The sequence below is a fragment of the Phacochoerus africanus genome, chromosome 4 (genome assembly GCF_016906955.1).
Source record: "Phacochoerus africanus isolate WHEZ1 chromosome 4, ROS_Pafr_v1, whole genome shotgun sequence".
Classification (NCBI taxonomy): domain Eukaryota; kingdom Metazoa; phylum Chordata; class Mammalia; order Artiodactyla; family Suidae; genus Phacochoerus; species Phacochoerus africanus.
The window spans coordinates 138674708-138699251 of NC_062547.1; positions in this window are offsets into that span (position 1 = coordinate 138674708).

Sequence of the window (24544 nt, forward strand, 5' to 3'; positions counted from 1 at the left end):
TGTGCCAGAAGGTGGCACATTCAGTTTTTTGAAACTTGAGGTTCCCATTTCTTTTTTTTTTTTAATTTTCCCACTGTACAGCAAGGGGATCAAGTTATCCTTACATGTATACATTACAATTACATTTTTTCCCCCACCCTTTCTTCTGTTCTGACATGAGTATCTAGACAAAGTTCTCAATGCTACTCAGCAGAATCTCCTTGTAATCTATTCTAAGTTGTGTCTGATAAGCCCAAGCTCCTGAGCCCTCCCACTCCCTCCCCCTCCCATCAGGCAGCCACAAGTCTCTTCTCCAAGTCCATGATTTTCTTTTCTGAGGAGATGTTCATTTGTGCTGGATATTAGATTCCAGTTATGAGTGATATCATATGGTATTTGTCTTTGTCTTTCTGGCTCATTTCACTCAGGATGAGATTCTCTAGTTCCATCCATGTTGCTGCAAATGGCATTATGTCCTTCTTTTTGATGGCTGAGTAGTATTCCATTGTGTATATATACCACCTCTTCCGAATCCAATCATCTGTCGATGGACATTTGGGTTGTTTCCATGTCCTGGCTATTGTGAATAGTGCTGCAATGAACATGCGGGTGCATGTGTTTCTTCTAAGTAGAGTTTTGTCCGGATAGATGCCCAAGAGTGGGACTGTGGGGCATATGGAAGTTCTATGTATAGATTTCTAAGGTATCTCCAAACGGTTCTCCACAGTGGCTGTACCAGTTTACATTCCCACCAACAGTGTAGGAGGGTTCCCTTTTCTCCACACCCCACCCAGCACTTGTTATTTGTGGATTTATTAATGATGGCCATTCTGACTGGTGTGAGGTGATAGCTCATGGTAGTTTTGATTTGCATTTCTCTTATAACCAGCGATGTTGAGCATTTTTTCATGTGTTTGCTGGCCATCTGTATATCCTCTTTGGAGAACAGTCTATTCAGGTCTTTTGCCCATTTTTCCATTGATTGACTGGTTTTTTTGCTGTTGGGTTGTATAAGTTGTTTGTATATTCTAGAGATTAAGCCCTTGTCGGTTGCATCATTTGAAACTGCTTTCTCCCATTCCGTAAGTTGTCTTTTTGTTTTCTTTTGTGTTTCCTTTGCTGTGCAAAAGCTTTTCAGTTTGATGAGGTCCCCTGGGTTTATTTTTGCTCTAATTTCTATTGCTTTGGGAGACTGACCTGAGAAAATATTCATGAGGTTGATGTCAGAGAGTGTTTTGCCTATGTTCTCTTCTAGGAGTTTGATGGTGTCCTGTCGTATATTTAAGTCTTTCAGCCATTTGGAGTGTATTTTTGTGCATGGTGTGAGGGTGTGTTCTAGTTTCATTGCTTTGCATGCAGCTGTCCAGGTTTCCCAGCAATGCTTGCTGAAAAGACTTTGTTTTTCCCATTTGATGTTCTTGCCTCCCTTGTCAAAGATTAATTGACCCTAGGTGTCAGGGTTTATTTCTGGGTTCTCTATTCTGTTCCATTGGTCTGTCTGTTTTGATACCAGTACCACACTGTTTTGCTGACTGTGGCTTTGTAGTATTTCTTGAAGTCTGGGAGAGTGATGCCTCCTGCTTGGTTTTTGTTTCTCAGGATTGCTTTGGCGATTCTGGGTCTTTTGTGGTTCCATACAAATGTTTGGATTGTTTGTTCTAGTTCTGTGAAAAATGTCATGGGTCATTGACTCTGTAGATTGCTTTGGGTAGTATGGCCATTTTTACAATATTGATTTTCCCCATCCAGGAACATGGAATATCTTTCCATTTCTTTACATCTTCTTTGATTTCTTTGATGAAAGTTTTATAGTTCTCGGCATATAGGTCCTTTACCTCCTTGGTCAGGTGTATTCCGAGGTATTTGATTTTGTGAGGTGCAATTTTAGAAGGTATCGTATTTTTGTATTCCTTTTCTAATGTTTCATTGCTGGTATACAGAAATGCAACTGACTTCTGAATATTAATCTTATATCCTGCTACTTTGCTGAATTTATTAATCAGTTCAAGTAGTTTTTGGGTTGAGTCCTTAGGGTTTTCTATGTATAGTATCATGTCATCTGCATACAGTGACAGTTTGATCTCTTCTCTTCCTATATGAGTGCCTTTTATTTCTTTTGTTTGTCTAATTTCTGTGGCTAGGACTTCCAACACTATGTTGAAGAGCAGTGGTGAGAGTGGGCATCCCTGTCTTGTTCCAGATTTGAGTGAGAAGGCTTTCAGTTTTTCCCCATTGAGTATTGTATTTGCTGTGGGTTTATAATAAATGGCTTTGATTATATTCAGGAATGTTCCCTCTATGCCCATTTTGGTGAGGGTCTTGATCATGACTGGATGTTGGACTTTGTCAAATGCTTTTTCTGCGTCTATTGAGATGATCATATGATTTCTGACTTTTTTTTTGTTAATGTGGTATATGATGCTGATTGGTTTGCGTATGTTGAACCATCCTTGTGAACCTGGGATGAACCCTACCTGGTCATGGTGTATAATTTTTTTGGTATGTTGTTGGATTCGGTTGGCTAAGATTTTGTTGAGAATTTTTGCATCTATATTCATCAATGATATTGGGCGATAGTTTTCTTTTTTGGTGGTATCTCTGTCTGGTTTTGGAATGAGGGTGATGGTGGCATCATAGAATGTCTTTGGGAGTGTTCCTTCTTCTTCAACCTTTTGAAAGAATTTAAGGAGGATGGGCACCAATTCCTCTTTATATGTTTGATAGAATTCGCCTGTGAAGCCCTCTGGTCCTGGACTTTTATTTGTAGGGAGTGTTTTTATGACCTCTTCAATTTCATTTCTAGTGATCGGTCTGTTCAGTTGGTCTGTTTCTACTTGATTCAGTTTTGGCAGGCTGTAAGATTCTAGAAAATTGTCCATTTCTTCCAGATTGTCCAGCTTGTTGCCGTATAGTTTTTTATAGTATTCTCTTATGGTTTTTTGTATTTCTGCTGTATCCGTTGTGATTTCTCCTTTTTCATTTATAATTTTGGTTATTTGGGTTCTTTCTCTCCTCTTTTTAGTGAGTCTGGCCAGGGGTTTGTCAATTTTGTTTACCTTTTCAGAGAACCAGCTCTTGGTTTTATTAATTTTCTCTATTGTTTTTTGAATCTCTCTTTTATTGATTTCTTCTTTGATCTTTATAATTTCCTTCCTTCTGCTGACTTTAGGTTTTTTTTGTTCTTCTTTTTCTAGTTCGTTTAGGTGGAGGGTTAAGTTGTCAATTTGGGATCTTCTTTTTTGAGAAACGCCTGTATTGCTCTAAATTTTCCTCTGAGCACTGCTTTTGCAGCATCCCATAGATTTTGAGCGGTTGTGTCTTCATTGTCATTTGTTTCAAGGTATTTTTTAATTTCCTTCTTGATTGAGGTTCCCATTTCTTCAGAAGCTTTGGGTCTCTCAGAGCCAAATTAATACCTAAGAGGTATTAAATACAAGAAAGTAGAGGCAAACTACTAGCGGCCATAAGATATCCATGGTGCTGACATTTTTGTTGAAGAAGTATGAAACAACAGGGCAGCATCTGATAGAGATGAGACTGGGAGAACCTCAAAATAGTCCATAGGTATTCACTGGAAAGCAAAGCAGCTTTGATCCGAGAATATCAGCTGAAATGAGGATGGCTTTTTCTCTCTCCATTGTTGGATGACAAGGCGTCCACCCTAAAAAGAGAGGTGAGCCATAGTCTAGCTCCTATGATTTCTCAAAGCTAACCTACTGAGACACGGTCTCAACCTGAGGAATAGCTGCTGGAAGTAGAATGAAAATCGAGAAGGACAGAGAGTAGGATAAGGAAAAACACAACTGGGGGTTGGAAGCTGGGAAACCTCAGGAAGCAGGCTGCCCTATTTCTGAACATTAAGATACAGCTCAAGAGGGTGCTCTGAGAAGTGATAAAAAAGCTGTCCTGAACTTGTGCCTCATTCTAAAAAGTTTGGGAAACCAATTTCACACAAAAATAAGCAACAGAAAAGTATGAAAGTCAAATCCAAGTTATTATAAGATAAAAGAGAATGAGGAGCAGAATAGCATCCTGGCAGACAAGAAAAGCATGCCAGAGAGATGTGCTGTCATAATGGAATAAAACCATATCCCACTATTTCAAAACAGACTAAAAAAGATGAAGAAAATATATAAGACATTAAAGAACAGTACATATTAGAATTAGAAAAAACTCAGAAATGAGATGACAAAACTCAGGAAAGGACTGATATAATGTAAAACATTGTGGCTTTCAGATAAATTTTTTTCAGCAAGTGACTTGAGAAAATAGGTCTAAGGATCAATAGTATTAGATACACACGTACTTACAGAGCTAAAATGGAATGAGAGCTAAGGAGAGGTTGTAGTTTATAATTACTATATTTTGTAGCCTTGTAGATACAATGGAACTCCAATTTATACAGAGGAGAATGTGTGGAGCATATGCAAAAATAATTTCAATGTTTTCAGTAATCATATCTTCACCAATATTAGTGTTACATCAGTGTTATTCCAGTACAGTCATATGTGTAATACATGAAAAAACAAATGAGTAATTATCAAATACTCTGTCACCCCTGCTGTCCTTGAGAGCCAAGATTCTCTTTATGTGAAAGAAAGGAGGCATAGATGTAATACAGAAAAGGTTAAGTGAACGTTCTGCAGTCTTAAATTTGAATTGCAAGTAGCAAAGTGAACTCGTGAAGTCCTCTGTATGTGTGTTTATGTATTTCTAGTTCTGTGTACTAATGAAAAAGCCTAGAGATAATGACCAACCCAGTAGCAAAAGTAATTAGTACTGAGATTAGTACTGAGACTGTGGTCTTGAAATAATTTTTTTTTTTTTTTTACTAAAAGAAATCTGGCTTCTTAAAGCAATGGCTGATTCTAGGTCTGGGATAGGAACTCTCAGACGAACATGCAACATCTTGTCTTACAGCCAGAGTGAGTTACTCTCAAGCTACCAAATCCTACTTGGGTTCACAACTAAAGGACTCTTGAGCCAATTTAAAGACACTCCCACTGGTTTAGTGTGGAGCAAATTGTTTCAATAATGATAAAAATCACAATGGGTTGAAACCCAATATATGTTTAAATCCATGAGTTTGTAGCGTTAAAAATTAATTACCTTTGAAGAATAATAGGAAACTTCAATGTCTTGAAAACCAGTAAATAAGTGAAAAGGACCAAACATTTCCCTACCTTTCCTATATGAACTGTACCACAGATAATCAAAGAGTGGAAGAAGACAAGTGTCTCTTTATAAAGTATTCTAACAAGTAAACCAGTAAAATGCCTGACGCTACTTTCTGGTGTTTGAACGCTGACAACTTCTAAGCCTCTTTCTTCCTCTTTTCACCTTTTGCCCCTTATCTGGCCAAGCTGATGAGACTGGGCACTCTCTCTGCTTTGGCACCTATAGAAAGTTCAAACCACCTGAGTGGTGTCCATGCACAGAAACCCTCACCTCAGTCTCACCTTCTAATCAAAGTAAAAACCTCAAGTCAGTGTCCTCTCCTTGCTCTCTCCAGTCATTTTTGGGCTAGCTGAGAGAGCCAGCCATGCTCCTCTGGAAGCCTCATTAAGTAAATAATAATCCTTTTCATTCCCTCTTAGGGGTGTGTGTGTTTGTGTGTGTGTGTGTGTGTGTGTGTGTGTGTGTAATGTTGTCAGTCTTGACATCTAAACCAATTTTGAATGGGGATCCATTCTTCCTCTTCAAAGTGATTTTGTCACAAACTAAAATGAAAAGATAGAATATTGCCATTTGTAACCCCCAATAAAAAAATAATACATCTGGGCATTCAACATCAAAACCTACTAACCACATAAAATGAGAGACACACCAAACATGTATTCCTCCTGTATAGTTTTGGTAGAATCTGAATCTGGATGTGTGTATGTGTGTCCAGAACGAGTGAGGACATGATGGATCAGGTTGAATCTGAGTGTGTGTGTATGTGTGTGTGTGTTCAGAACAAGTGAGGGCGAGATGGATCAAGTACATGATGGATCAGGTAGAATCTGAATCTGAATGTGTGTGTGTTTTCAGAACAAGTGAGGACATGATGGATCAGGTACATGATGGATCAGGTGCTCCTATCCTGCTTGTGGAAGTTCATATTGGTACTATATTCCTGGAAAGAACTTTGGAAATAAATTTTAAGAAATTTAAACCATATCAAGTTCTTTGTTATATACTTTGTACCTTGTAGATACCAAATCTGAGGCATGATTTGTGACATGTTAAAATTTTATACATAAAGATTTATAGTATAGTAATCTAATATCATTTAAAGTAAAGAAGGATATGTAATGTCTAAATGTAAAGGAAAAGGCTGGATGGCATGCAATAAATTAAAAGATGCTTTTGAAAAAAATGTAATGTGCATCAATGCTTGAAATACATGCCATAGTATTATGTTATACATGACTGTTTAAAATGGCTTTATATATGAGCAGTAAAAAACCTGGGAGAAAATTCAATAGTGCAAACTCTATGATTCCTGATGAACCTCAGTGTTTTAGGACCATTCTCTAATCAGCCTATGAGAAAGAGAGCTCCTCAGCAGTCAGCAGGCAACACCTCTCACATTCTAAGGTTTCATGTTCACTGTGGGGTGGGTTGTAGACCTTATTCCTTGGTCCAGATGCTCTTTCAATAAGCAGGGAAAGAGGTCTTAGCATTCCCTGAAGGGAATGATAGTAGAGAATGCCCTCATCTTTTCAAATAAAGGATGCACATCGTCATAGTCTTTTCCCCTCCCCTTCCCCCTCTCCTTCTTTCTTCTTCATCGTCATCATCCTTATCATCATCATTGACTCTGTGCTTGCCGGGGATGGCTCATCAATCCCAGAGCCCTAGGGGTACTGAAAGGCAACTTTTTGTATCACTCTAGAGCACACACATGAGAATTTTAGTTTTCCTGACAAGACTGTAGTTCCAAAGAACTGAGTGTGTGTCTGTCCTGATTCTTGCTGGAACCCTGGCTCCCAGCCCAGAGCCTGGCACCGAGAGTACCTCATTAATATTTGTCAAACCGATGAACAAACGTTTCTATAACATATGTGCTCCTAGGAACCAATTCTGCGGTGTTTAAGCCTTCTTTCTCTAGTGAGAGATGGACTGAAATTATCTCTAGGAAGGAGTGCTATGTGTGCTACACCAACATAATGGATTTTTTTTTTTTTTTGTCTTTTCTAGGGCTGCACCTGTGGCATATGGAAGTTCCCAGGCTAGGGGTCAAATCGGAGCTGGGATCCAAGTTGCATCTGCGACCTACACCACAGCTCACAGCAATGCCGGATCTTTAACCCACTGAGCAAGACCAGGGATCGAAGCCACAAACTCATGGTTCCTAGTAGGATTCGTTTCCATTGTGCCACGATGGGAACTCTTGGATTGGTATGAAATGTGGGAAGCCTACCATTTTAATATTAATGCTCTCTACCATCTATTTCCCCCTAGGGGGTATAAGAAATATGTGCTGAGTAGTTCATATTCATTGTATCTAATACTTAAAACATGTTATTTCTCCATTTTGCCCATATGGAAATTGAGACTCAGAGAACTTAAGTCCCTCAGCTGAGACCACAAAGCTGAGGGCTCCCACATCAAGTGGCTGTATGTTTCCATAGCCTGCATGTGGTCCAAAGAGTCAAATCAAAAAAACACAGAGCTCGAAAGGTACCTCTAGATATCTTTAAAGAAGTGAATGAATAAACAGCTATATCATCCACAGGCAGTGAGCTTAAGTTGGTGGGAAACTCAGAAATCTCCCAACTATCTCAGCTGAATTGCGCATTTTCGTTTGAAAGGAAATAAGGAAAAATGGAGTTCTTCAATCAGATACTTTAACCCTATCTTCATGAAAGGCTAAGCATGGTGTTAGAAATGAGAGTAGCTTTTTTTTTTTTTAAGCTTGAAAATTCTTGAAAAGATGAAACACAAAGGATGCTTAGGAAAATGGGGAAAATGGGGACTTGAATCAGGCAGAGATTTTTTTTTAGGTTTTTTTATAAACTTTGGCTGTATGGAGATTCACTATTGAAAAATGAAGCAGAATGAGCAATTATTCAACGCATTAATGGAACAAAACGCTTGGAGAAATTAACCGTATATCCAAATGATTGTCAATTTGAATATTTCATGTAGAAATGTATACAAATGGAATTTTAATTTGACTGTTGACACTAAAAATGGAAATTAAAGGGTACTTTCTCTCCTTAATATTACTCATTGAGGATAAAGGGTTAATAACAAGGAATTGAAATACCTTCATAAATAGAGTTCAAAACTTATAATGAAAGTAAAAATTTTAAATTAAAACATTGAAAAACTGGTTGTTGAACAGTATTTAGCCAGAGAATAGTGATAAAAATAATTCAAGGGTTTTTACAGATGCTGACATTTTTAGAGAAATTTTAAAGCCCTTACTTTTGTAAGAAGAACTTATTTTACCACCCCAGAAACTGTTCTGGGTATTTTAAGGAAAGTTAAACAGTATACCTATTTACAAGTTTCTTAGCGATTATCATTGGCCATGCTTTTCAATACTGGCTGCACACGAGAATTACGTGGTAGCTTAAATGATGTTCATTCTGGGTCCCAACCCCAGACTAATTAAACCAGAACCTCAAGGAGTGCAAATCAGTGTTTTTTTTAAAGCTTCCCAGGTGATTATATTTTCCTCCTCCAGAGTTGCGAATCACTAAAGTCATGAGTAAGATTATATACCTGATGAAAGTAGGAATGATGTATGATTTATTCAGCACAGTACCAGGGACATGATAGATACTTGATAAAGACTCGTTGAGTGAATTGAGTAATTTAGTAATTCTGTGGCATATCTATAATTAGGAAAGCCTACCAGTGCTCCCTACCCCATGATGTCATTTTTAAATTGCCTGTGCTGAGTGGTAACTTATTTTCACTTTTCCTTGAATATGTGTTCCAATAATATTTTCTGATTTATCGTCTAGAAAAAAATGGAAGGTCCTTTAAAATGGTGCTGACTTTGAATGTGCCTATTTCTTGTCACCCAAAGGTACCAGCTGCCTATCTTGCCATCATTGTAAATAATCCCTTAGCACCTCATACAGAGTGGGGCCTCTCTGAGATTCTGGCCCTAGGAGCCATGGTTTCACATATTTTTTGATGGTAACCTGCTGGATGGCGTATTCTACATCAGAACCAGTATATCCACACATTTAAGTTTAAACCGGGAATCAGTATTTACCTTTAATGTGTGAGATAATCTCTGATGGTTTCTATTTTATTCATTTAAAATGTTAGTAAAAATGTAATTTCACGACCCACTAGGAGATCTTCACCCACACTTTGAAAAGCATTGCAGTAACTGACAGTGCAAATAGCATGACCAAGGCAAAATAGCAATCCTTGCCTTGTTGTGGAAGAGAAAATGGATTTTCAGGGCTAACAACTAACTCATAATATCCTGATTCATTGCACTTGCCAGAATTGTATATTTTGTTGTTTACTGTCTCTTTCTTGCAATATGAATGTATGCCTCCTGGGGGAAGAAGTCCCATCTGCCCTCTACACCATTGTATCACCAACCAGATAAAAACACAGTGCCTGGCTCATGTTAACCACTCAAAAAATGTTCATTAAGTTGATGAACAAATAAATGAATAAATCCCAACTATAATGATTTCCCAGACACAATAACATTTCATGAAATTTTCAGTTATTTTCCAAAAAGATTTCATTTCCAGAGCCCTAGGCATACAATTTTTACCCTCTCAAAGAGCCAGCTATGTCATTATTATTTTTAAAGGGATTATTAAAGAGATCATGACATAATCAGTGGAAAACATTGTGAGGCTCCTATAACTCATCCCAGAATTTAAAAAGTCATCTTCGTTCATGGCCCTCAAACCTATGAACTAATAAAGAGAGAAGATCTATCTTTTGGATATTTTTCCTAAGAATAACAACTTCTGAATATCTTGGCAGGAAAGTGGGTGGCCTTTGGAATAAGAGAGCCATCAGAAAAGGAGCCTGGGAGCCGTGAATGGTGAATACCATTGATGCTGCCAAATCGCAGGGTCTTGGCCTTTGAGGGAGAAGATTGAGAAAGAAGTGACCAATAAGAGGCACACGGTGGGGAAATGAAGAAACACAGGCTACATGGCAAGGGAGCTGGGAAGGAGAGAACAGAGGGAAGGTCGAGAACACAGATTAATAGACATCCAGTCATACAGCACATACTGCAATATCACATAAGTCTATGCCAGCAGCTCTCATGGAGCCAAGTCACTCACAAGGTTTGGCTCAAATATTTGTTGCACTTAGAGATTTACAGTCCAAGCTTCTGGTGTTGATGGAGGTTGCGGATTTGTTCATTCACTTGGGCAATAATGTTTATGGAACATGTGCCTCATATAAATATCAGGGAGAGAATGGCCAGTATCGTAGGCGTACTCATGACATTTCTATTCCAATGGAGAATTTAGACAGATGGTATTAATAAATTAATTGTACAATTAAGCATTGATTGTAATTTAAAAGATTGTGGGGATGGACAGTGGTACTGTAAACACTTGAGCTCTGACCTAAAGCATGAAGAGGAGCCAACTAGAGTGTTCCCAAGTAGAGAAGGCAGTGTTTGCAAAGGCCCTGAGGGAGTGAAGAATGTTCCACTTGAGGGCAGTGTGGCTGGATGTAGCCAGGGCGGGCAGAATCACTAGGGAAATAAGAAGGGTCTGGACCAATCACGAACTAGCAGAGCATGCTAAGGATTTGCTGTTTGCCCCCGAGAGAAGTGGGAATCCTTTCCCAGGTTTTGAACAGGGTTCAGAGGGGCAGCGCTGGGGAGGGATCAGGGGGGCAGGGTTTAATCTGAGTACCTCTGTCCCAGGCGGATTCTGTGGCAGGTGTTCCAGGTCGCTGGTTGTCACTTGCTCTTGCATCTTACTCTAACTGATGTGGCTCCGCTCGGCACCACAGCCTTAGTTCTGTCACCTAGTGATCTTCCCGGTGTATCCCTGAGCCTGGCCAATTTCCTGGGCAGAGTTTAAACCATTTCTCATTAGAGAATGATTTACAAAGAAAAAGGCTTCGCCTGTCTGTGACTACTGAAGAATATGTTCTTGAGAGAGAGAGGCTTGCCTTAATCTTGGCCTGTGACTCCTGCACTCCAATAATGATTTGCAGTAAATCTGCTTAAATCCTTCTGGTGTCTCCCTTTTAATCCTCAGCCCCTTCCCTACATATCAAGCTTGGGAAGACACAAATCCTCTCATTTATTAAAAGAAACTCATAGCTTCATAACCTGAGAGTGTAGTTCCATCTGTACAGGAGTATAGCTAAATGCAGCTTTGTGAAATTTTGATGAAAACAAAATTTTACTTTTCAGATGAGGAAAATGAGAGCCAGAGGGCTTGAGACTCCAGCACTCCAAAGAGCCCATCTAGACAGCTAGGGTGCATCCTTCTAGGGTTTTTATATTGCTTTTCAGATTAGATCAAATTCAGTTTTACTATGAACACATTCTTTATTTTGAAAAAACCTTTTTTCATTTTATGATTTTTATTTTTTCCTTTATAGTTGATTTACAGTGTTCTGTCAATTTCTACTATATATATGTGTGTGAGTGTGTATATATATATATTATTTTTCTCATATTATCCTCCATCATGTTTCATCACAAGTGACTGGATATAGTTCCCCATGCTGTACAGCAGGATCTCATTGCTTATCTACTCCAAGCACAGTATTTTGCATCTATTCTTGAAAAAATTCAGGTGTGAAATCTGAACCTTTATGGGAACATTTGAGTTTAGTCACCACATCTAGCAATGAGGGGAGGCTGGGGAAATTCTTTTAAATATTTATCAAGCAGTTATTGGGGGGGGGGCACTGTGCCAAAGCTTTAGATGCACTGTCTCATTTCACCCTTGTGACTGTTCCATGAGGTGGATGCTATTATCATCTCCATTTTACAGAAGAGGAAAATGAGACTCGGAATGGTTAACCACTGCCTGAGAATGTGGTAGCGCAGGGATCTGACCCCTGTCTTTACACATCAAACACTGTTAATTCCAGTATGATACTATAGTATTAATTGCCTAGATGTATAAACACCAGGCTACTTTTTGACAGGTTGTCTGCTAACAAGAAGTTAACTCAGGCTGCCATCTAGGAAAGATGGTGATTGAGTTTGGAAATTGTACCCATCTCTCCCTTCCCTTCCCTCCCGTAGACTGACCAAAAAGACCAGAAGAATCCAAAAATGGGGAGAAGAAAACCTGCAGCAGTACATGAGACCAGAGATGGTGCCAATACCCATGCCAGAAACTTGCAGAAATTTCTGATACAGTACAGCAATGTCATGTGAGAGTGAGGCCCTTTTAAGGAAACTAAGCAGAAGTGAATCCGCAGAATCCGTAACAGCCTCTCTTGGACTCACATTGGGAGCGGGAGGGCAGACTGCAGGACAGAGTGGTCTCCCTCAGGGCCCCTCTTTCCCTGGGGGTCAGTCAACAGCAGTCAGCCTAGAGGGCAGAGGTTCTATCAGAGAAAAAGCTCTGGGGAGATGGACTGCATATTGAGAGGCAATTTAATCCAGCTGGGTAGATTTTTTTTTTTCTTCCATGCTTGATGTCAAGAAGGTAACAAAATGTTACCTGCAGCAAACATTTCAATCAGAACATGCAGTTCATTCAGAATACAAACTTCCTAAGTAAGATAGATAGTCTGTTCCAAGGAATGGAGCATGCATTTGTTTCTTAGCCTTGGGATTACACAGGGAAGAGTCCATTGGTATTTGCATTGCAGAGAGATGGAGTGCTGTTTGCTGGCTGTCAGAGTGTGGAAATTTGATTCTTATCGTTCCCTTTTTTTCCCAAATGTAAGTTCTCCCCACCTGCCCATCCCATAAGACTCAGCTCAATTACCCATTCTTTCATTAAACCGTTACCAGCCTCCTCAATATTCATCCCCCTATGCCAGCAGTAATATCTACATCCTCGTTTGTTTACTAATTGCTGTTGTTTATTTAATTCTCAATTCTCAAGCTGTATAGGGTAAAAAAAAATCAAAACTAAATACTAGGAGGGTATATGATGAAAATATACCTCCTTACTACTTGGGACCTCTTTGTTTTCCCTGGAGGCATTTTCTATTTGCATTTTCTTGACTATATTTCTAAAGATAGACATCTGTACCAGCAAATCGAAGTTCTGAACCTAGTTCTTCCCCTGCCCTTCCTCATTTTAGCATGTATCTTGGAGATTATTCTACATCAGACATGCAGACCCACCTCATTTATGTCCATGGCTGTCTAGCATGATACCCATATCTTTGTCTTTTGAATCCCAGTGGTATACCTGCATTGCAGCTCTTAAGATACATGTCTCATTGATCTTGAGATCTAGGGTCCATGCACTTCTCTGCTGGATTTAATTCATTAGTAGCAAAACTAGGTATTATTCTTTGTGGCATTTCCTTAGGGCATATTATAATCTTAAGGTATAATTATGAAATAATTAAATTGTAAAGCTCTGTTCATGTTCCATTTTGCCATAGAATAGCAGTTTTTTAAAATGTAGTATAATTTATAAACAATAAAATGGTTACATCCTAACGATTTTAAAGTGTTCAGTTTAGTAAGTTTTGACGGTTGCAACTACCAGTCAAAACAAGATACGGAATAGTTCCATCACCCTGGAAAATTCCCTCATGCAGCCCTCCAGTCAATTTTAACTCTCCCCCACACCAGAAGCAGTGATTTTCTTATTTCTATCACCATACATCAACTTTCCGTGTTCTTATACTTAAGTGAAATAATGTAGTGTATATTCTTTTGCTCCTTTGTTCCTTTTCATTGCTGAGTAATAGCTTTCATATAAACATATGGCAATGTTAATTTATATTTTTCATGTTGTGTATTTCATCCCTAGTACTTATTTATCTCACATCAGGAAGTTTGTAGTATCTTTCACCTCCTTTCATCCAGTTCCCTCTTCCCCATGTCCACCTTTGTAAGTACAAATCTGGTCTCTTTTCTATGAGTCTGTTTATAGTTTGTTGTTTTTGAAGTGTAATTGACCTACAGCACTGTGTTAGTCCCTGTTACACAATATAATTATTTTTTTCTATACCTTTTTAAATGATCACAACATTAAATCCAGTCACTACATGTCACTGTACAAAGATATTGCTTAGTTATTGCTTTTATTCCCCACACTGTACATTTCATACTTTGACTTATTTATTTTGCAACTGAATGTTTACACCTCGTAATCAATCTCCCTCAACTATTTTTTTCCTTCCCAATGCCTCCCTCTCCTCTGATAATTACCTGTTTGTTCTCTGTATTTATAACTCTGTTTCTGTTTTGCTTGTTCATCTGTTTTGTTTTATAGATCCTGCATCTAAATGAAATCATACAATTTTGTTTTTATTTGTCTGACTTATTTCACTTCACATAGTACTCTCTAGGGCTATCCATGTTGTTTCAAATGGCAAGATTTCATTTTTTTATAGCTAATATCGCATGTGTTTGAGTATGTATATACATATGTATAATATTCATCTGTTAATGGGCACTTGTGTTGTTTCTATGTCTTGGCTGTTATAAATTCTGCTGCCCTGTACATAGCGGTACATGTATCTTTTCTAATTAGTGTTTTCATTTTCTTTGAATAAATACCCAGGGGTGGAATTGCTGAATCATATGGCAGCTACATTTTTAATTTTTTAAGGAACCTTAAAATTGTTTTGCGCTGCAGCGGCTGCACCAATTTATGTTCCCACCAGCAGTGCTCGAGAGTTCCCTTTTCTCCACACCCCCACCAACACTTGTTATTTGTTGTCTTTTTGATTGTAGTCATTCTGACAAATGTGAAGTGATATCTCATTGCAGTTTTGATTTGCATTTCCCTGATCGTTAGTGATTTTCTTCCAGAAGTTTTTTAGTTTCAGGTCTTACTTTTAAGTCTTTAACCCATTTTGAATTTATTTTGAGGCATGATGTCCAAAGTAGTCTAGTTTGATTCTTTTGCATGTCCCTGTCCAGTTTTCCCAACACCACTTATTAAAGAGTCCATCTTTCCCGCATTTTATATTCTTGCCTCCTTTGTCATAGATTACTTGCCCATGGAGGCAGGGGTTCATTCTGGGTGCTCTGTTCTGTTCCATTGATTCACATGTCTGTTTTTCTGCCAACACCATATTGTTTTGATGACTATAGCTTTAGCGTATAGTATGAAACCAGCTTTATTCCTTTTCAAGTTTGTTTTGGCTCTTCAGGGTCTTTTGTGTTTTTATACAAATTTTATAATTATTCTGTGAAAAATGCCATTGGTATTTTGATAGGGATTGCGTTGAATCTGTGAATTGCCTTGGGTAGCATAATCATTTTAACATTATTAATTCTTACAGTCCATGAACATGGTATGTCTTTCCATCTGTTTATGTCATCTTCAATTTCTTGAATCTGTGTCTTATTATTTTCCAAGTACAGATGTTTTATCTCATTAGTTAGATTGATCTCTAGGTACTTTTTTTTGATATGATTGTTAATGAGATTATATTTTTAATTTTGTTTTCTCATACTTTGTTTTTGGTGTATAGAAATGCAACAGATTATTATGTATTAATTTTGTATCCTATAACTTAACTGAATTCATTGATAATCTTTAGTAGTCTTTTGGTGGCATCTTGAGGATTTTCTATGTGTAGTATTATGTCATCTGGAAGCAATAACAGTTTTTTTTAATAATGATTTTTAATTTTTTCCATTATAGCTGGTTAACAGTGTTCTGTCAGTTTTCTACTGTACATCAAGGTGACCTAGTTACACATACATGTATACATTCTTTTTCTCATATTATCATGCTCCATCATAAGTGACTAGCTATAATTCCCAGTTCTATACAGTAGGATCTCATTGCTTATCCATTCCAATGCAGTAGTTTACATCTATTAACCCTAAATTGCCAATCCATCCTACTCCCTCCCTCTCCCCCTTGGCAACCACAAGTCTGTTCTCCATGTCCATGATTTTCGTTTCTGTGGAAAGGTTCATTTGTGCCACATATTAGATTCTAGATATAAGTGATCTCATATGGTATTTGTCTTTCTCTTTTTGTCTTACTTCACTTCACATGAGAGTCTCTAGTTACATCCATGTTGCTACAGATGGCATTATTTTGTTCTTCTTCATGGCTGAATAGTATTCCATTTTGTATATGTACCACATCTTCTTGGTCCACTCATCTGTCAATGGACATTTAGGTTGTTTCCTTGTCTTGGCTATTGTGAATAGTGCTGCAGTGAACATGTGCGTGTATGTGTATTTTTCAAGGAAAGTTTTGTCTGGATGTATATCCAAGAGTGGGATTGCTGGGTCATATGGTAGTTTTATGTACAGTTTTCTAAGGTACCTCCATACTGTTCTCCATAGTGGTTGTACCAACTTACATTCCCACCAACAGTGCGGGAGGGTTCCCTTTTCTCCACACCCCCTCCAGGATTTGTTCTTTGTAGACTTATTAATGATGGCCATTCTGACTGGTGTGAGGTGGTATCTCATGGTAGTTTTGATTTGCATTTCTCTAATCATCAGTGATGTTGAGCATTGTTTCAAGTGCTTGTTGGCCATCTGTATATCTTCTTTGGAGAAATGTTTATTCAGGTCTTTTGCTCATTTTTCAATTGGGTTGTTGGCTTTCTTGCTGTTGAGTTGTATAAGTTTGTATATTTTAGAGATTGATCCTTTGTCAGTTGCATCGTTTGAAACTATTTTCTCCCGTTCTGTAAGTTATCTTTGTGGGTTTTTTTAAATGGTTTTCTTTGCTGTGCAAAAGCTTTTCAGTTTGATTAGGTCCCACTGGTTTATTTTTGCTTTGATTTCTGTTGCCTTGGGAGACTGACCTGAGAAAACATGTGTAAAGTTGATGTCACAGAATGTTTTGCCTATATTCTCTTCCAGGAGTTTGATGGTGCCTTGCCTTACATTTAAGTCTTTAAGCCATTTGGAGTTTATTTTCATGCATGGTGTGAGGGTGTGTTCCAGTTTCATTGATTTACATGTGGATGTCCAGTTTTCCCAGCACTACTTAATGAAAAGACTGTCTTTTCCCATTTTATATTCTTGCCTCCTTTGTTGAAGATTAATTGACCATATGTCTGGGTTTATTTCTGTGTTCTCTATTCTGTTCCATTGGTCTCTATGTCTGTTTTGGTACTAGTACCACACTGTCTTGATGACTGGGGCTCTGTAATGGTGCCTGAAGTCTGGGAGAGTTATGCCTCCTGCTTGGTTTTTGTTCCTCAGACTTGTTTTGGCAATTCTGAGTCTTTTGTGTTTCCCTATAAATTGTTGGATTGTTTGTTCTAGTTATATGAAAAATGTCCTGGGTAATTTGATAGGGATTGCATTGAATCTGTAGATTGCTTTGGGTAGTATGGCCATTTTTACGATACTAATTTTTCCAATCCAGGAACATGGAATATCTTTCCATTTCTTTACGTCTTCTTTGATTTCTTTGATTAATGTTTTATAGTTCTTGGCATATAGGTCCTTTACCTCCTTGGTCAGGTGTATTCCCAGGTATTTGATTTTTGGGGGTGCAATTTTAAAAGGCATTGTATTTTTGTATTTTTCTGATATTTCATTATTAGTATACAGAAATGCAACTGGTTTCTGAATATTAATCTTATGTCCTGCTACTTTGCTGAATTTGATGAGTTCAAGTAGTTTTTGATGAATTCAAGGAGTTTTTGGGTTGAGTCCTTAGGGTTTTCTATGTATAGTATCATGTCATCTGCATACAGTGACAGTTTTATCTCTTCTCTTCTTATTTGGATGCCTTTTATTTCTTTTGTTTGTCTAATTGCTGTGGCTAGGACTTCCAACACTATGTTGAAGAGCAGTGGTGAGAGTGGGCATCCCTGTCTTTTTCCGTATTTGAGTGAAAAGGCTTTCAATTTTTCTCCATTGAGTATTGTATTTGCTGTGGGTTTGTCATAAATAGCTTTGATTATATTCAGGAATGTTCCCTCTATACCCACTTTGGTGAGAGTTTTTATCATAAATGGATGTTGGACTTTGTTATATGCTTTTTTTGCATCTATTGAGATGATCATATGATTTCTGACTTTTTTTTGTTAATGTGGTGTATGACGTTGATTGATTTGTGTATCTTGAACCATTCTTATGTATCTGGGGTAAATCCAACCTGGTCATGGTGTACGATCTTTTTGATATGTTGTTGGATTCAGTTGACTAGAATTTTGTTGAGAATTTTTGCATCTATATTCATCAAAGATATTGGCCTATAGCTTTCTTTTTTTGGTGGTATCTTTGTCTGGCTTTGGAAATTAGGGTGATGTTGGCATCATAGAATGTCTTTTGGAGTGTTTCTTCTTCCTCAACCTTTTGAAAAAATTTAAGGAGGGTGGGTATAAGTTTCTCTTTGTATGTTTGTTAGAATTTGTCTGTGAAGCCATCTGGTCCTGGACTTCTATTTGTAGGGAGTGTTTTTATGATATCTTCAATTTCGTTTCTAGTGACCGGACTGTTCAGTTGGTATATTTCTTCTTGATTCAGTTTTGGCAGGCTGTAAGATTCTAGAAAATTGTCCATTTCTTCTAGGTTGTCGAGTTTGTTGGCATGTAATTGTTGATAGTATTCTCTTATGTTTTTTTTTTGTATTTCTACAGTATCCATTGTAATTTCTCCTTTTTCCTTTCTAATTTTATTTATTTGGGTTCTTTCTCTCCTCTTCTTAGTGAGTCTTGCCAGAGGTTTGTCAATTTTGTTTACCTTTTCAAAGGACCAGCTCTTGGTTTGATTGATTTTGTCTATTGTTTTTTGAATCTCTGTTTTACTGATTTCCTCTTTGATCTTTATGATTTCCTTCCTTCTGTTGACTTTAGGGTTTTTTTGTTCTTCTTTTTCTAATTCATTTAGGTGGTGGGTTAAATTGTCAATTTGAGATTTTTCTTCCTTTTTGAGGAAGGCCTGTATTGCTATGAATTTCCCTCTGAGCACTGCTTTTGTGGTGTCCCATAGATTTTGAGTGGTTGTGTCTTCATTATCATTTTTATCGAGGTATTTTTTAATTTCCTTCTTGATCTCCTCATTGACCCATTGGTTTTTTAGTAGCGTGTTGTTTAGTCTCCGTGTAGTAGGTTTTTTCTCACTTCTTTTCTTGTGGTTGATTTCTAGTTTCATGCCATTGTGGTCATAGAATATACTTGAAATAATTTCTATGCTCTTAAGTTTGTTGAGGTTAGCTTTGTGCCCCAATATGTGATCAATTCTTGAGAATGTTCAAAGTGCACTTGAGAAGAAGGTATATTCTGATTTTTTTGGATGTAGTGTTCTGAAAATGTCAATTAAGTCTACTTTTTCTATTGTTTTCTTTAGAATCTCTGTTGCTTTCTTGATTTTCTGTCTAGAGGATCTGTCCATTGATGTGAGTGGGGTGTTAAAGGCTCCTAATATGATTGTATTCCCATCAATTTCTCCTTTTTTGTCAGTTAATATTTGTTGTATGTATCTGGGTGCTCCTATATTAGGGGCATATATGTTGATGATAGTAATATCCTCTTCTTGAATGGATTGTTTAACCATGAAATAGTGTCCTTCTTTGTCTTTTTTTATGACCTTTGTTTTAAAGTCTATTTTGTCTGATATGAGTATTGCAACTCCTGCTTTCCTGTCTGGTCCACTGGCATGAAACATCTTTTCACATCCCCTCACTTTCAATCTATAAGTGTCCTTTGCCCTAATGTGAGTCTATTGGAGGCAAAAGATTGAAGGTTTTTGCTTTTTTATCCAATTTGCCACTCTGTGTGCTTTGATTGGAGCATTTGGTTCATTGACATTTAGGGTGACATTTAGATATGTATTTATTGCCATTTTAAACCTCATTTTCCAGTTGATTCTGTGTTTCTCCTTTGATTAGAGCATTCAGTCCATTAATTAAGGTGATTATTGATAGATATGTATTTATTGCCATCTTAAACCTTGTTTTACAGTTGACTCCATGTTTCTATTTTCTTTCTTTCTTTTTTTGGATGGATGATTTCCATTTATTTTATGTTTGAATTCTTTTCAGTTTTTGTGAATGTAATGTTTGGTTTTGATTTGTGGTTGCCCTGTTTTTTAAGTATTTTAACCCCTTCCTATATCTGCTTGCTTTAGCCTGATAATCATATAGGCTCAAACACATCCTTAAAAAAAAAAAAGAAAAAGAATCTCATTTTTCTTACTTCCCTTGCCCACATTGTATGAACTTGATGTCTTTTTTCCCCTTTTTCTTATAACATCTTCATGTTTAGATCAGTCCGCTGGTTTATTTAAGTGACTGTTTTCCAATCGTGGTTTCCTCCATCCTAGATTTTCTTTTTTTTTTTTTTAATTTAGAGAGGCCCTTTCAGTATTTCTTTTACACTGGGTTTAGTATTGCTGTACTCTTTTAGCTTTTGTTTATTGGAGAAATTCTTTATTTCTCCTTCTATTTTAAATGATATTTTTGCTGGATAGAGTATTCTAGGTTTTACATTTTTCCTTTCAGTGCTTTAAATATGTCTTGCCACTCCCTCCAGGCCTGTAGTATTTCTGTACGGAAATCAGCTTATAGCCTTATTGGGGTTCCCTTATAATTAAAGCTTTGCTTTTCTTTTGATGCCTTTAGAATCCTCTCTTTATCTTTAACTTTTGCCATTTTTATTATAATATGTCTTGGTGTGAGCCTGTTTGGGTTCCACTTGTTTGGGGCCCTCTGTGATTCCTGTATCTTGATATCAGTATGCTTTAGCTTTGGAAAGTTTTCAGCCATAATTTCTTCAAATATATTTTCAATCCCCTTTTCTTTTTCTTTTCCTTCTGGAATTGCTATTTTGTGTAGATTGGCCTGCATTGTATTATCCCATAGGTCTCTTTTATTGCTTTCATGTTTCTTCATTTGTTTTTCTGTCTGCTGTCTTGTTTGGGTGATTTCCATTATTCTATCTTGCATGTCATTAATTCATTCCTCTGCATTATTCATTCTCATCTTTATTGCCTTTAGTTCAGTTTGTATCTCTGCAAATGAATTTTATAGCTTTTCTTGGCTCCTCCTTATATTTCCTAGTCCCTTTCGGAGGGAATCTGCATTACTGTTCATATCCTCTATTAATTCCTTCAGTATTTTCACAATTTCCCTTTTGAACTCAAAGTCTGTCAGACTGCACAGGTCTGTTTCATTGTTGACTGTTTTAGGTGAGTTCTCCTGTTGTTTTAACTGGGAATGGTTTCTGAGTTTCTTCATCTTGCTTGTGTTTTTTGTTTGTTTGTTTTGCTTTGTTTTTGTGAATTTGGGGAAGGCAGACTGTAGTCTTGTGAGTCTATTTATATGCAAGAATACCCCTTTTGTATTTTTTTTGGGGGGGGGGGATTACTTTTTTGGTTTTTTTTTTTTTTTTGGTGTGGTAGTTTGAATCTTTGCTCTCTCTTTGTTTGGTGTGAGTCTGTTATCCCCAGGATGCCCTGTGTGTTTTCAGGGAGAAGGGGGAAGTGGGTAGGGCCAGCATTCAGTGCCTGATCCTTGGGCTCTCAAAAGAAGCAGAGACCTTCAGGAAGGTGGCACAAGTTACTCCTATTTGCAGGGCCCAGGGCAGTGATAATGAGCTCTAGAAGGATCAGCAGGGTGACCAGAGAGTTTGGCTGTAGGTGGGTGTGTGAGTTCCCACAGGGGTGAGAGCAATAAAGGCTTGTGTTTGATTGCAATGCCCACTTTTGAGGTGATTGGAACCACAGGTGGTGCCTGTTCACGGACCCCTGGTGGGAATGGGCCATGATCATCTCTCACTTCTGTGATAACTGCCATATTTTGCCTCCGCCACCTGTAGACCATGTATGAGGCGATCAGTCTCACTTAGCCCACATAGGAGGTGCTGCACAGGCTGTTCCTAGTTGTAGGATCTTGGGAAGTGACAGAGATCCCATATGGGTACTGCCCTGAACATTCAGTGGTGGCAGCAGCAGGGCCAGTGTGTTCGCAAGGGTGCACAAGCACCAATAGTTGATTCGGTCACAATGCCTTCCTCTGTGATGCCCTTGAGGTGAATGGGGCTGCAAGTGGTGCCTGTTCACCAACCCCTAGTGGTGTCGGGCCACTGCCACCTCTGGAGCCAAAGGTAGCTGTGGCAGTTCGCCCCCCAACACCTGTAAATCATGCAAGAAGCACCTGGTCCTGCTTAGCCCCCAGAGGATGTGTTGAACAAGGCACTCTTAGTTGCAGGTTCCTAGGAAGGGACAGTGATCAAGCATCTGGGCCCCTCCCAGAACGTTTGGCAGTGTTAGCTGTGGTGCTTGTGTGCTCCCCAGGGAGAGAGAGCCACATCAGGCGGTGTTCTGTTGTGGTGCCCTTCTCTGTGATGCCCTCTGAAGTGGTTGGGGCTGTAAGTGATTTTTGTTCAGATATCTCTAGCTGTGGTAGACCACGCCCACTTCTGGAGTCAGGGATAATTGTGGTGGTTTGCTCCCACCACCTGTAGGTTTGGTCCACTGTGGGCTAGCAAGCGACTTCCCACTGCTGGAGACACCAGGTCTATGGTGGGCTGGCAAGCGACTTCTGGTCACTAGGGGCTGTGCCTGAGAAGCACAATCTAGGGTGGGTAGTGGGGCTTCCTGCCAGGCAAGCTGTGGAGATATGCAGAGCTGCACAGGGCTTTCCTGGGTTGGAGCAGGGCCCAGAGCACTGCTACCTGGCATGCATGGCTTCTCACTGGTAGGGGTGTGCCCCGGCTGAGGCTTCTCTGCTTCCCACTGGGTAGGGTGCTGCACCAGGTACGCTCTGTCCTCTATGATGTGGGGGATGGCAAGTGCTCGCATGCAGGGGCGCAAGGAGTTTTCTCTGGTGGTGGCCCACCCCTTCTCCTCTCCCCTCCCCAAGAATGCCGCCTTATCTCTCCTGTGGGTCTGGACCTTCTCCCGTGTTCCCTCTGCCGTGGATTTCCACTCCCCAGACCTCAGTGTACCACTTCCCCTGCCCGCGGCGCACCTCTCCCTAGACTCTCAGGCTGTCTCCGCACCACCATCCCCAGCTCCCAGGGACTGACCTCTGGTGTCTAAGTCTCAGTGCCCAGCCCCCACCCGAACTTCTCAGGCTGTGGTGTCCGTGCCGGTGGTTCAGCTGATCTGTGCTTCTCTCACTCTGCTTTTTTGTTCTCAGACCTGCTGCTGCACTTTCCTCGGCATCTTGGAGACCCCTCTGACTTGGCTGATCCTTCTGTCCATTAGGTGGCTTCCCAGGGTGTGGGTTGCCTTTCTCCTTCATAGCTTCCTCTCGGGAATGCTTGTCCCATCCTGATTTCTTTTTTTCTCTCTTATCTTACTTAATTTTATTGACAATGTCTTATAATTTTCCTTAAAATGTAAATGTCTTACATACCTTCCATTGAGTTTATTCTAAGATGCTCGATGTTTTGGTTGCTATCATAAATTTCATTTCATTTTCCAGTTGTATATTACCAGGATAATATAGTATATACAGGATATACAGTTGTATATTAATAGTTATTATGATAGTTATGTTTTGTCAATGGAAAGCTCTTTTAATCATTATGAAATGACCTTATTTTTATGCTTTTAATTTTCCCTTTTTTGAAGTCTCCATTGTCTGATAAAATATGACTATAGCCCTTTCTTATATTCTGTGCTGTGCGTGGTTTATCTTTTTCAACCCTTCTACTTTCAATCTATGTCTTTATGTTTAAAGTACGTTTCTTAAAAACACCATACAGTTGGATCTCGATTTTCTATTCATTCTGACAGTACCTGCATTTTTACACGTAGCGCTAATCTATTTACACTTAAATAAGTATCGATAGTATTGGATTCTAAGTTTAGTGTCTTGTATTTATTTTCTGTAAGTCTGTATTAGTTTGCTTGGCCTGCCATAACAAAGTGCCACAGACTGGATAAGTAACAGCAATTTGTTTTCTCACGGTCTAGTGGCTGAAAGGCTGAGATCAAGGTGTTAGCAGAGTTAGTTCCTTCTGAGGGCAGCAAAGGCGGGATCTGTTCCAGGCCTCCCTGCTTGGCTTGTAGAGGGTCATCTTCTCTCTGTGCCTGTCTGTATCCAGATGTCCTCTGCTTATACGGATACCAGTCATATTGGATCAAGACCCACTTTGAACTTAATTAACCTCCTTAAAGACCCAGCTCCAAATGAAGTCACATTGTGAGGTACTTGGGCCTACGAGTGAAACTCATGAATTTTGCAAGGAGACGCAATTCAGCCCGTAACAGTGTCTGAAAGATTCTCAGTTCTTTTATTCCTCCTTTCCTGCCTTCTTTTGGATAAATCAGGTATATTTTTAGTGTTCTATTTTATACTTTTTATTAACTTTTCAGTTTACTCTTTTATGTTTTTTCACTTGTTGCTCTAGAGATTACTGTCTGCAACTTTTAACTTTTCACAACTACCTTCAAATATACTATTTATGAATATTCTAAGAATGTTACTACATTATCATTCTCTTTGCTCCAAGCTTACCTTTGTGCTCTTTTCGTTATAATTACTTTTACATCTGTTATAAATCCTACAGTGTTTTTAGT